This window comes from Mercenaria mercenaria, chromosome 10, assembly GCF_021730395.1.
Source record: "Mercenaria mercenaria strain notata chromosome 10, MADL_Memer_1, whole genome shotgun sequence".
Classification (NCBI taxonomy): Eukaryota; Metazoa; Mollusca; class Bivalvia; order Venerida; family Veneridae; genus Mercenaria; species Mercenaria mercenaria.
The window spans coordinates 65,488,873-65,502,652 of NC_069370.1; positions in this window are offsets into that span (position 1 = coordinate 65,488,873).

Consider the following 13,780-nt stretch of genomic DNA (forward strand, 5'->3'; position numbering starts at 1 on the left):
CGGGATTATTAAATAAAAGGGTCAATATTGTTAATATTTGCATGATACATGTAAGCTAATAAAATTAAAATACTGGTTTCTTTTAATAGTGTGTTTACATGATAAACTAAAGACAATTAAATCGACCCTAGTTTTGTTTTCTGTAACTGGATTACTATAAAAAGTAGCCATATGCCATTTAGTCGTGCACACATTTCATAATATTTCGATGTAAATTCAAACGATTATTGTTAAAGAATCAACTTGATGGCAGAACTGTGGGCGAGCGTAAATGGTTCTTTGGTTATCTAGAAAGTGTATAACAGATATTAAGCCTCAGTGCATCGCCAGGTAAGCAAGGCCCGTTCAAAGGGTAAATAAACCATTGCCTTGTTAGCTTGTTAGTACTGCGATCTATTCAGACACTGAGAGTCTATATCTGAATACCCTAAGGTCGTGTAAACAGAAAGTAGCAAAAAGAAAAAAAAGCTTGATTCCAATAATTGCTAAATGAAATATGAAAAGCAAGTTCTATTTAAACGCTAACATAGGTTACGACTGCATGTATTAGACTTGTTTAATACAGGACCGACATTTTAGGTTGGGACATACAAAATTTTAAAATGCTTGAATGTTATCATAATAACAACCCCGTCAATAAAAACATTTACGTACCATATTATGTGTATGCTGACTCAAAAACGTTCTTTGCTAAAATGTTATATTTTCTCTTAGGTTTTTTGTTGGGTTTAACGTGGCACCGACACAATTATAGGTCATAGGGTGACTTTCCAGCTTTGATGGTGGAAAAAGACCCATGTGCCCATCCGTGCATTATTTCATCACGAGCGGGAACCAGGGTACAATCACAGACCTTCCGTAAGCTAGCTGGATGGCTTCCCCACATGAAGAAATCAACGTCGTCCCGCGTGAGGCTCGAACCCACATCGATGAAGAGCAAGTAATTTGAAGTCAACGACCTTAACCACTCGGCCACGGAGGCCCCTATATTTTCTCTTAAAGACTTAAGAAGCCTTTAATATACATTTCAAATACACAATTACATAAATAATTTTATGTATGGAGAAAATTAAACCTCACCTTTTTTCCGAAGTCATTCGTCCTCAAACACTGTATTATATGAAAAGTTGTCAGAGCCTCGTTACCCTCGCTGACAAAACAAATAATTTTCCTGTTGCAATAACTATACATAATATACTTTACGTAACATTTGTTTCCATTTGTACTGTAACAGGACATACCTAGTTTTAAGAAGTTTTATTACCGAAACAGGTCATCTTGAATAATGTTATTATCCTGTATATAGAACGTTTATCTGACTTTTGTTTTTTTACGGCACAATAAGTGTTATTACACATTCCTGTCATTTGGAATAACAGTATTATTCATGCGAATAGTTAATCAATAAATTTTGTCCATGCGAATGACTGATTGAATTGTTTTGTACGGTTCTGCGACACAGATAAGTTATGTCGCGTCAGAGCTAAGCAAACACATCTGCTTGACTAGTACAAATACTTGCCAGCAATGCTTTACTTTACACAGAAGTCAATATGTATGTTTTATTTTCGGAGTTTCGTCATATAAAATGATTTATTATAGTGGGTTAGAGTTTATACTGCTTAAGTGATGTGGCGTCCTGACATTTCTACAATAAGAAGTTCATGGGGTTTGAATTGAATTTAATGTTTGACAAATTTTAGGCTTCAATAGATGTTTGCGTAACTTGAAAAGGACATGTTTTGAAACACTTTGAAGCTGTCTTAGATATTTTGTAACACAGACAAACAACAAAAAACAATGATGTCAAAATTTTTAAAGCATTGTTTTCAAGCTTTATGATGTGAATGCACTCTCTAGAACCATTCGAATAGATCTAACAAGGCACTTACTGTCATATGAAATTTATTATAGACTTACTGAACCATTTCAATCCACCCCCTCTCTCCAATCTATCTTTATTATCCTTTCTGGTGACTGGTGTTTCTAAGACGGTGCCATTTTTCGTGTTCATTCTAATACTTGTGCATTGACTTTGTTCAGATTGAATCAGAAATGAGAATTTAATGAGATGTACTTGCTAAAACTCGTTTCGTACATACAGACTCTCTTGTATATATTTGGAAGGTTATCTATTGTAGTGCAGGAAATTTGTGTAACAATTGTGCACTTCCTGTAAAATGTATGAAACTCGGCATGATTGTATTGTCCTTCAGATTTGTTGGGTAGCAGGCTGCAGATATTCAAAATAGCCACCAAAATTCAAGATAGCCGCCATAATTAACAATTTTTGTAAACAGTTCTCTAGCACATGACCTCGTATATCTACAGCAGGTCATAGTAATTGTCATTGGATTAATTATCCATATGCAGCACTGATTGCTTATGTTGGTATAATGATGTTGTTCTTCTGTCATTGACTGACCATAGATTTAACATGCCCCTTTAGCTGAAACATGTTTGAATGGTACATGTAGAACATATATTTATGAAATACGCTGGTCTTGAAGGAGTTGCATTGGCTTCCGGTTCAGCACCGCATTGAGTTCAAAATCTTGACACTTACATACAAAGCCATGCACAATGAATCTCCGAAGTACATTGTCGATATGCTTGACATATACAAGCCTTAAGGTCGGCCAACGGCCCGGTGTCTTTGGTTGTACCGTGAAGTCGAACAGTAAAGTATGGTGACAGAAGTTTCAAGCATGCAGCTGCAAAGCCTTGGAATTCCCTCCCAGCAAGCACCAGAGATTCAAGCTCACTGTCCGCATTTAAAAAATATTTGAAAACGCATATCTTCACACATATTATATAAAATAAGAAAATCTGAAATACTGTTGAAAATGGCGTTAAACCCATGTTGAGAAAGGGATTGTTCTCGTAATGTAATATAACGTTGAACATAATTTACGGATGATCCGGTTTTAATTACTATTCCTTTTAATCTTTTACCAATATATTTACATGTATGTATATGTATGTGTGTGCTCTTTATATTTTTGTTAAGCACTTTTGAACGTACATATTTTGTATGAAAAGAGTGCTATATAAGTGTGGTATAATAATATGTTTTATTCCAGCAATTAATGAAACATTTACAAAATAATAATTGAGGAGACGGACGAATAACAATGTTTAGTATCCATCTCTTGGTATGTCGCAGTAAGGCTGCCAATGTAGACAATTCTGCTGTCCCTTATGTGTAAACAGCACCATTATGGCAGTATTGATACAATAAATCTGTTCCACATCTTCTGTCATACGAAAGGACCACTCATATAATGGCAATATTACATTACCCTGGGAAATCGCAGATGCCACACTGTAAGGCTTAGCCCCGATGTTGCTTTCATGGGAAGTGCCGTTTTCTTCCATTTTTCACAACAGAAGAATGGGGTCGGATAACAACTAGCTTTGAGAACATCCTACAAGTAGATTTCTCATACGATGTCACACCTGTACTTCAACCATTTATAAAATATATGTTAGGAGCTTAATTATAAAATAACTGTTGATATTTAAAGCACTAATAGTAATGTTTACAAAATGGCCTTTGCTTGGTATATTCTGAAAGGAAACCGATTTTTTCACTATTTTGCAATTTTTAAACAACTTTCACCGTGCCGTTTTTTTAAAAATTGTGTATAACTTATGGTATCTCCTCAAGTACAGACAAATTTCAAAGTGATAGCCACTATCCAAAACGTTTGCAGAGAACTCATTTTACCATTAATTTTAATAAAAGAAACATCAAACTATTGGTAAACAATTATAAAACACAAAATAAAAATGTCAATATCATTTTTTCTATGGTGCCTCAAGTAAACGGATTTAATGAGACAGAATTTATACTTCAACATTGAAAAAATAAGGTCGAATGCTGTGTTTCTGTTTTGAATTTTGATTACTCTATTTAAAAATAACCTTAGGGCAGACGTAAAACCTACCTAAATTTCTTCCACAATATATAATCTGAGAGTGAAAGCAAAATAGAGAACTTTCACCGTGTGTAACTCAATATTTTTAAAGAAGTGTAACTCTACCCCTTCTGTTTAAGTAGTAAATTCACTTTGAACACCAAAAAATCGTTTATAAAATTTATCTTTTTCCATTTTTGTACAAGAAATCAATAATAAGTCTTGAAAGAAGTAAAAACTTACTAGAAAAAAAGGAAAATAAGGGGAAAAAATTTGGTCCCAGTAGGGCTTGAACCTACGCCCCCCTAAGAATTGCTGTCAAAGTAGGTTTATAGTAGGAATTGAATACTCTTCAAAAAGGAGGTTCTCTATTAGTGATCTAATACCTTAAGGTAAAATCAAGTAATGCAAAAACTGAACAAGTTTCAAGTTTATTGGCATAATCAACAAAAACTGACCAATACTGTTGCTTGTAAATTTTGCAACCAAACGGCCAGTGTAACAAAATCCATCTAATGTGTCGCTACAATAGAGATGACACTATTTCCTAATACATTACTTATGTATAAAGTAAATCACCTCCCAGGGTTGAGATATTAGAAATTATAGCTTTATGGTTTATAAACTACATTGTATCTCGTTTTGTGACATTCTAAATACCCTAGGTACTTAGAGACATGATAAGTTGTCCTATCAGAATGATTTGTGGAAGTTGATATCTGACATTGATAAATGAGTGTTTCACCATTATCAGGAGATAAAATTATTGTTATCATTCACAGACTGAAGACGTTATATAAGATAATCACATGGCTCATTATATCGTGCTATATTCTGTACATTTGTACTGGACTAATATGTCAAAGTCCGTTGCCACAAACTAAACTGGCGGTTACAATTTGTACACGAGAAAAGTACAATAAAGAAAGTATAATAAGTAATCTGTGCAAATACAACAGTGTTACATTATAATTAATTAATGTATTGAATACTAAACATATATTCACAATATCACATAAAACATATACATGTATTAAAGAATTATCTAAAAGTTGCATATGAATATCGTGTTTACAATAGTAGAATATACAGCACAGTCAGTTTGTTCATCGCAGACAAGAAGGACTACATTTACTGTAATTTTTGTCGTATAAATAGTGCTGTACGTCATGCGTACCTCGTGTTACATGCAGTTGCACACCTATATACAATTGTATGTTCGCACAAACCCAACTCTTTGTAGTAAAATGCTTAAAGTGTGATATAAAAATTAACTATTTCTTCTTTCACGTAATATATTTGCTAGATATATATACTTAGCTAATCTGTTTATAAATTTATGCCGATTATTTTCCATAAGAGTTCTGAATTTATGTAAATTAGGCCTAGAGCAGTAATATTTTGGTAGGTGTTCCTGTCTAAATTCTCTGTAGTAGGGACGAACAAGTAAAAATGGCACTCTGTTTCAACTGCATTCATATCACATTTTAAACAAAGTCTTTGATCTCTTTTAATATTTCTAAATCTACCCTCTTCTATCAAAAGCCTGTGAGCAGAGCACATAAACCGTGAGAGAGTTAATCTGTAATTTGAATGTTTTACAAAACTAAGATATTTTTCAGCTTCAAAGTTGGCAGAGCTCCAGATAAGGTTTTTTTTTTTGCAATTAGTAACGGTACTACCTTATGTTTTGTGCAATTAGTAACGGTACTACCTAATATTTTGTGAAATTAGTAACGGTACTGCCGGATATTTTGTGAAATAAGTAACGGTACTACAAAGTAGTAACAAGGAAATTTGTGGTATTGATACCACTTGACTTACTTTTGAAATAAAATTAGTAAGACATTTATATCAAACTTTGGCTAAAATGTGTCATATAGCCCTGATTTATTTCTTTAGAACATCAACATGTATCTGTTTACAAAATGGTTTTATTATTAATGTCTTTAAAGGGCAAAGAAAGCCTGAAGAATTTTTAAAATCGGACCACTATTGAAAAAGATATGGCAATTTGAAATTTAAGAAAATGGCTGATCATGAAGGCAGCCATGATAGTGTTTATGACGTAATTTACACACTGCTGAACTCTTTATTTAGCAAATAACCTTTTAAATAGACTAATTCAATATGTTTCTTGAGTGTAAGATGTAAAACATATCAATCCCTTTCATTATAGCTTGAACAAGTAGAAAAATTATTTTACAGAAATAAGTAAATACAGTTCAAATATGTATCAAGAATTTTAAAAAATCTGCCATTTTGTTTTTTTGTTACCATGGAGACAAAATGGCCGTCAACTTATTCAAATATTTGAATGCTGATAACTTTCTCATTTTTAAGCCCTTTTGAAAATTCTTTCACTTCTTTAAATGAAATAAGAAATCCTAGCAGACGGAATTAACATAAGAACAACATTGCCTTTCTCTTAAATTAACACTTGTTAGTTACATTAACAGATTAATGATAAATCTTTACTGTTCAAAACCTGCAAACTTTACAAGCTGACACTTCACTTTTCTGACTCCTAATTTTAAAAAGAACAAACTTTGAATTCAAACTCAAAAAGTCCGACCAGGTTTTCAGAAAGATGACACCAGTATTTCTGTGCAGTTTTCAACATATTTTAGCTTTTTTTCTGGGCATATATTCATAACAAAGTCTTTTCTTTCGTCTTTTTTCTCACTTAGCCACTTAAGACACTGCTGGTGCTTGGCCAAAATGTACCAAGCTTGGCCCCAGCATACTGATTTTGAGTAACACATCAAGTTTCTCTGCACTGAGAGAAGATCTGTACTTAGCTTTCAGCCTATTTTGAGTACTGAAGCTTCTTTCACATTCTACACGGGACACTGACATTACTAGAGCTATTGATGCTAGAATAGAAACATTTGGCAATAAGGTTCAATGATATAAAATAATCTTCTTACAGAGCTTTTGAGTGTTATAACCAATGTAAGCACCATGAATCATTCCCTCCAATCTAGGCCATTCTCTTTCAAGTTTCTCAGGATCCAGAAGAGCTGGAATCATTCTTCTGGTTTCAACTGCATAGTTAATATCTCCTTCAAGTTTCATTACTGCCTTCACATAACCATAGAACTGTCCTAACCTTGATACCGATTTGACACTATCCTCCTTAGGGGTTTCATTAACAGTTAAAGGTTCCAATACCTTTGATAAATCTGTAAATATATCACCGTCATCTTTTCTTAGTCTATTGTTAATGTTCTTTTTTAGCCTATCAATATAATTTTTCCTCATTCTGTCAAATTCACCTGTCATTAATTCTCTACACTCCAGTTTGTCATTGTCATTTTTAGTTGACTTCGCAACACCTTGATCAAGCTGAATTCTCTCCTTCATTTCTAAAAGTGAAATGCCATCTGATGAAGAGAAATCCTCCTGTTTGTTGACTGTCCCATCAATCTGTGCTTGTACTTCTGAGAAGACTAGTGTAGCCTTCTGAAACTCATAACTAAGCACTGCTAATTCTGTGTGAATATCAAGCATAAATGCTGTCACAATGCCTGTTTTATAATTGTTGGAATATTTGTAAGTTTTTTTTTGCCACCGGATCTCTCTCTGCGGCATATTTACCTAGGGTAGCAAGCACAGCCCTATCACGGGTGGTAAACGCGCAATCCAATTCCCGCCGGAAATACACCTAAAATGGGTTGCCCAACGTCCGGTGCTGGTGTTGCGCGTAAAAAAGGACGAAATTGAGGTATGTGAAGGTATGATTTTGCTTAGTATGAGAAAAGAATAAATTTTCTTGAAAAAAGCAAAATGCTATTCGACACAAATATGATAATACATCATATGTGTAAAATATCTGGTTTGTAATTTATTATTTGGCTGTATTATCACAAAAACCCAGGCGACACGAAGCGTGAAAAAAATATGAAATCAACAAAAATGGAAGTTTCTGACCTCATATGCCTAATTTTAGGACATCTGTTGCTTTTTATGATACCTCAACTGTTATAAAGTAACGAATATCAAAATTATTTGCTTCAAATCCTGCTTACGGGGACATAATTGACAAAAAAATCATCGGGAATGGGGTTGCGTACCGGGAATGGAGTTGCTCATATACATCATAATGTATATAAAGTATACGCGCAACTCCAATCCCGGGGCGCAACCCCATTCCCGATTATTTTTGCCAATCTTTCCCCCAAAAGCAACATTTCATTCAAGTGTATGTAATATTCATGACTGTTTTACACGTGTTTGATAATTAGAAGCGTCACATTTCCAGAAAGAAGGCACAAGAGTTAGAAAATTTGCATTTTTCAATGATTCCATGCTTTTTTGACAGTTCGAGCTGGCAGAGTTTTCGTGATAACACAGCTGATTCTTAAATTAATAAGTTGGTATATCACAAATATGATCTTTATTCATTTTTGTGTCGAATAGCATTTTGCTTTTTTTCGAAAGCACTCGTAAATGTGTTATTATTTACAAAAACAAAAACCCACCTACCTCGATTTTGTATATATTGATGCGCAACACCAGCACCGGAAGTCGCGCAACCCATTTTTAGCGTATTCCCAGTGGGAATTGGATTGCGTGTTTACCACCCGTGCCTATATGACTGAAAATCTGCATTCACAGCATTTCTTAGGCTCATCCATCTCACCGCATGAGGCTGTTTGACAGAAAGATTAGATTCATCCAAAATTTGCTGAATTTCATCTCAATTTGTACATTTAACAGAAGAGTTGCTCATGAATAAGTACAAAAAAAAACAAAGAAAAATATCAAACAGGGAGTGCCACGCACCAAAAGCGCAGCCTCCTCAAAACGAACCCCCCAGCACGCAAACGCGTGCATCACACACACTCAAAGCTTACACATCAGGACAAAACGAACAACACACACACACACATACACACACCCAAAGCCAACACATAAGGACAAGACGAGAATAAGCATACACACACGCGCGCACACAAAGTCAACACACAAGGACAAAACGAACAAACAAAGGAACACAGTGGGGCACCGCCTTGGAACGGTCAGTGGCAAAAACACCACTGGGGAGCTTAAACCGGTTTATGGTGCGCACCCAACCTCACTCTTACCCCCACCATGTTCCAAAGACATGGGACAGTGTAAATAAAAGTAATCCCCTCCAGGTGAATCTCTAACACACGTAATGGAAACAAAAAGGCATGGCATGTAAAACACAAAAATGCTCGTGTATAAATATATAAAAAGCAAACCTTAAGAACCAAAAACGTATATACTCAATGCCTTTTCAGAAGACAGAGCAACAAGAGAAAAACCCTTAAGGGCCCGACGAAACAGGCCAGAAGACAAATATCAAAACAGTTAAGTCCTGGTAGGATTTAAAAACTGCTCATCATAGAGTCCTCCCCCTCTTCCGTCAGACGCAATCAAAGAGGGAAGCGTAGTGTCCAACTGTAAACGGGTTGAACACTAAACATGCGGTATGTCTCAAAACAGTTGGGTCGTAACCTCTTTAAATAAAACGTTTGATAATCTTTTCAAATACATTTGGAAAATTACCATGACCCAAGATCTTACGAAGTTTGTAAACCACATCCCCATAAAAAACGGGTTTAGAAATACCTTCTCGCAGAAGTGTCTTTAAATTACTATTGAATTTTAAAACTAAATCAGAATTACGATAAAAAAATTTAGTAAAATATTTACGCAATTTGTAATAACGGTAGCCTTGCTGGAGAAGTTTACTTGTAATATATTGATTACGTTCATTGGAATGCTTGACATGACTACACGCTCTAGCAAACCGAATTAATTGAGAAATATATACCCCATAAGTCATTAAATTTAGTTTTAAACTTAGTGAGATAATAATCTTTTTTCACTGAGTCACTGCAAGCTAAATTTAACCTGTGAGCAACACAGTGTGTACAGGTTGCAAAGGGAGAGTACTTTGATTTCATCTGTACACGACTCCATTTTTTTACCAATCATCACGGCTGCCCCATCAGTTGCTATACTTGTACATTTTGACAGAGATATTCCTAATGTTTCGAACTCGTCCGCATTACAGTTCTCTATTGTGTAGCTTTTACCATCTCTTACATAGCTATTTAGCAGAAACTTAGAGACTGCTTGTTCAGTTTTTGCATATCTAACACATATTGAAAGATGTTTTTCACTTATGTCGGTGCTTTCATCTAACATAATTCCATAAATCTGTGAAGCTTTAATTTCTGAGACTAGATCTTTAGTAAGGACTTTACTGATTGATGTTTGAATGCCACCTATTGTATCCCAACTTAAATTTTTTGTATTGAGCATCAACACATTTCTGTCTCTGTAAAGTTAGTATGCTATTTCCTTTCTCTGATGGCAACTCCTGTTTTGCCACTGTATTCACTGTATCAAACAATACTTCTTTTTCTTTCGAAATTGAAGGAAAATGGACAATTTCATCATCGTCGGACTCTGTATCTGCTGTGATAGATTGTTGCCTGTCAGAGTATTGGCAGGCAGTTTCATGCTCATTACAGCTGCTGTGCTTCCTTACAGTCGATATTTGGATGTCACCAAAACCTGAAAAAAGAAATTAGAAATTAGGCTGATAAGGGTAAGCCCAAGGACAATAATACTAATGAATTTGACAGACTGTGTAAAAATTAAATAGGAAAAGAAAAGAACCGTATCTCGATTCCCAGCCCCTTTTACACGGTAGTGTAAAGTTATTTGGGTTTATTTTTATTAAACTTATATAATTAATTTACTTTAAGTTAATATCATTAAATTTTCAAGGTCCTGACCAGGATTCGAACCCATGGCGGCAATGCCTATCAATGGAAAGTAAGAATACCGCAGACCACTCCATGACTCGAACAACACAACAAAAAGTGGTATGCAAACAAACATCTAAGTGTCTACTCTACACTTTACCGATATATGTAAATGACACTACTGACTACGGGAAGAATTTTTACAGTCACACTGCACAAATAGTACAGTCACACTGCACAAATAGTGCAGTTATGAAATTTTAAATACATATTCATTCAGATTGATATTCGGTTACATGTACATTGTAAAGCCGACATATCTAGTCCTAGTTATTCCACTAGAATTTCCAAAATATTGATGATCCGTGATCCCAACTCCCACTATACCAAGGTTATTCAAGAACACAGTACTTGAAACAGCTATTTCAGCTATTTACAAGCAGTTTTCATTTGGGATAAATTAACTTTGGATTGTTGACTAAATGTTTTATCAATTTCAAATTTATAATATACAGAATATAATATCAACAAGTTCAGAAAGCGCAAAAACTTGCAATAAATAAAATACATTTAGATTAATTCCAATATCTCTGTTGAACAAAATGCTTGTCAGCTGGTATGTCAGTCTTCTTTAGATGATATTAATTCATGTTTAAAAAACTGCCAGTGTATAAAACTCTTGTGTTTCCAATATTTTATGGGTCTCACCGGCGCACCCAACCACCGAAATGATGATTTACTGGCCAATTTTGTTTATACTAATTCATTTTATAGCTCTACAGTGAAGAAAGTTTAAAGTTTTGTGTCACTTTACAGTCTGCTTCGTGGAGCAATACATGACCTGCTCCAGAATTGGTTGGTGGTGGTGTAGTCAAATTTTTTTTTATATTTGTGATGGGCAATCTCACTGTTTGCCTTGTTTTCGGTGCTTCCGAGGGATCTACTTCTCAGATTTTATTTACTTCACAACAGCGGGTGTGAAGTGCTGTGTGGCGGCTGTAAAACGTCTCCCCGACTTCATCTCAGTGTTGTTATATTTTCTGGTACTTCGGGATCATTGATTTCAACTCATTTAGATTTAAAGATTGAATACTGCTTAAGCCAGTGCTAGGGGGCGTGGGCAGTGTTGCATTTTCCATTACTGCTCATGAACAGACTCAATCAAACCGAGTCTGCAATTTTCACTGTTTGCCTTGTTTTCGGTGTTTCCGAGGGATCTACTTTTCAGATTTTATTACTGTGAAAACTTTGGAGGACCAAAATAATGGAGGATGAATCCCAGTACACAGTCATGTAAAGTTATTGGATTTATCGCGTGTATACACATGGTAATCGTTTACAGTACATACCTAGGTTTAAATCACCAGAACTTTCGTAATTTCAGATATTGTAGTGCTCCGATGAGCTCCACGAGATGTCTGTGTTACAATGACGAGACTGACGGACGAACAAATTTAAAGTCTGTCAGTGCTTAAACAATGTGAAAAATTAATATAAAGAGTCTACAAGGTTTCCCACTTAAAAATAATAATTTTGATCAAAAGCAAAAATTTACCTGTCAAACCTGTACAAAATGCACTTAAATTGACAAATGCCTAACTTAATTAATCCAAGTTTACAATGAAAGTATTACTAAAAAGAAATAACGAAATAATCTATTTTCACCCTGAAGCCAAAGAGGTCGAAGTCCTCGAAAATCTGAGTGGGAACCCTTATATACTCTACCAAACTCCGGCAATCAAACAAGAAAAAGTGAGTGAAAACCAACATAATAATCCGCTGGATCCCTGCAAGCTGAGGGGATCCGTCGCAAATAATCTGCGGGTTTGACAGAATCCGTCATTAAAATATGCCGGATGAAAACATACATATCCTCACTTTAAACAACAATTAAACCATTAAATTCTATTAAACTTGCATGAAAATTACCATGAATCAAAAGAATAAAGATTAAACTACATAACCCTTACATTGTGTTCTCTGATCCTTGCACAGAAAGTGCGAAAAACCGTTCTAAAGTTGGAAAAATGGTTGTATTTTATATAAAACAGAAACAAATATGACCTTTATGACGTCACTTCCCACAATGCAATGCGACAAATGGCTGATAGTATAAATCAACAACATGTGTAGTAAAAATAAACAGGATTTACATCAATAAAATGAGTTGACAGGCATGAATATTGGTTTAAATTAGTTCCTAACCTAGAAATAAAAGTGACTGCCACATTAAATAACATGAAATATCATTTGCAATAGAAAAAAATCTCTTAGTAAAAACACCGGTCATGTATTGTACATGTACATAAACGATGTGACACTGACATTTAAAGTAAAAACAAATGATAAAAGATGGTCACCCATTCCTAGGGCACTACATTACCCCCGGCTGAGCATGTCGAAGTTCCAGCCGACATGCAAAGACATACAAAGAATGGTTACAAAGTTTACAAAATTACTTAATACTTTAAATGAGAACAAATACATGCAGTACTACCTCAAGTCAAAAAAGAAATGTGCTCTACTACCTTAAGTCAACTATAGCAATGTGCTGAAAAACTTTAAAAGCAAAAAGGAAAGTAACACCTTAAGTTAAAAATAGAAAGGTGCAGTAGCACCTTAAGTCAAAACAGAAATGTACAGCATTGCCTTAAGTTAAAAGTAAAAATGTGTGGCATCACCTTAACAGTGAAGAATTAACACCACGAGAGTTTTATAGATGGTTAAATCAGAAACAACAATATATAATAGCACTTTTAAGTACAAATTTGACTGACAGACTTTCAGAATAGCACAATATATAAAAACTGACATTTAAATCACAACGCAAGAGATCATATATTATCACAAATACAAAAGTGAGCTTTGAGATCAAAAATGTAAATAATTTAATTAAAATAGAAACAAATTATAATAATATTAATATAATATTGATCTCAGTGTTGTTATATTTTCTGGTCCTTCGGGATCATTGATTTCAACTCATTTAGATTTGAAGATTGAATACTGCTTAAGCCGGTGCTTGGGGGCGTGGGCAGTGTTGCATTTTCCATTACTGCTCATGAACAGACTCATTCAAACCGAGTCTGCAATTTTCACTGTTTGCATTGT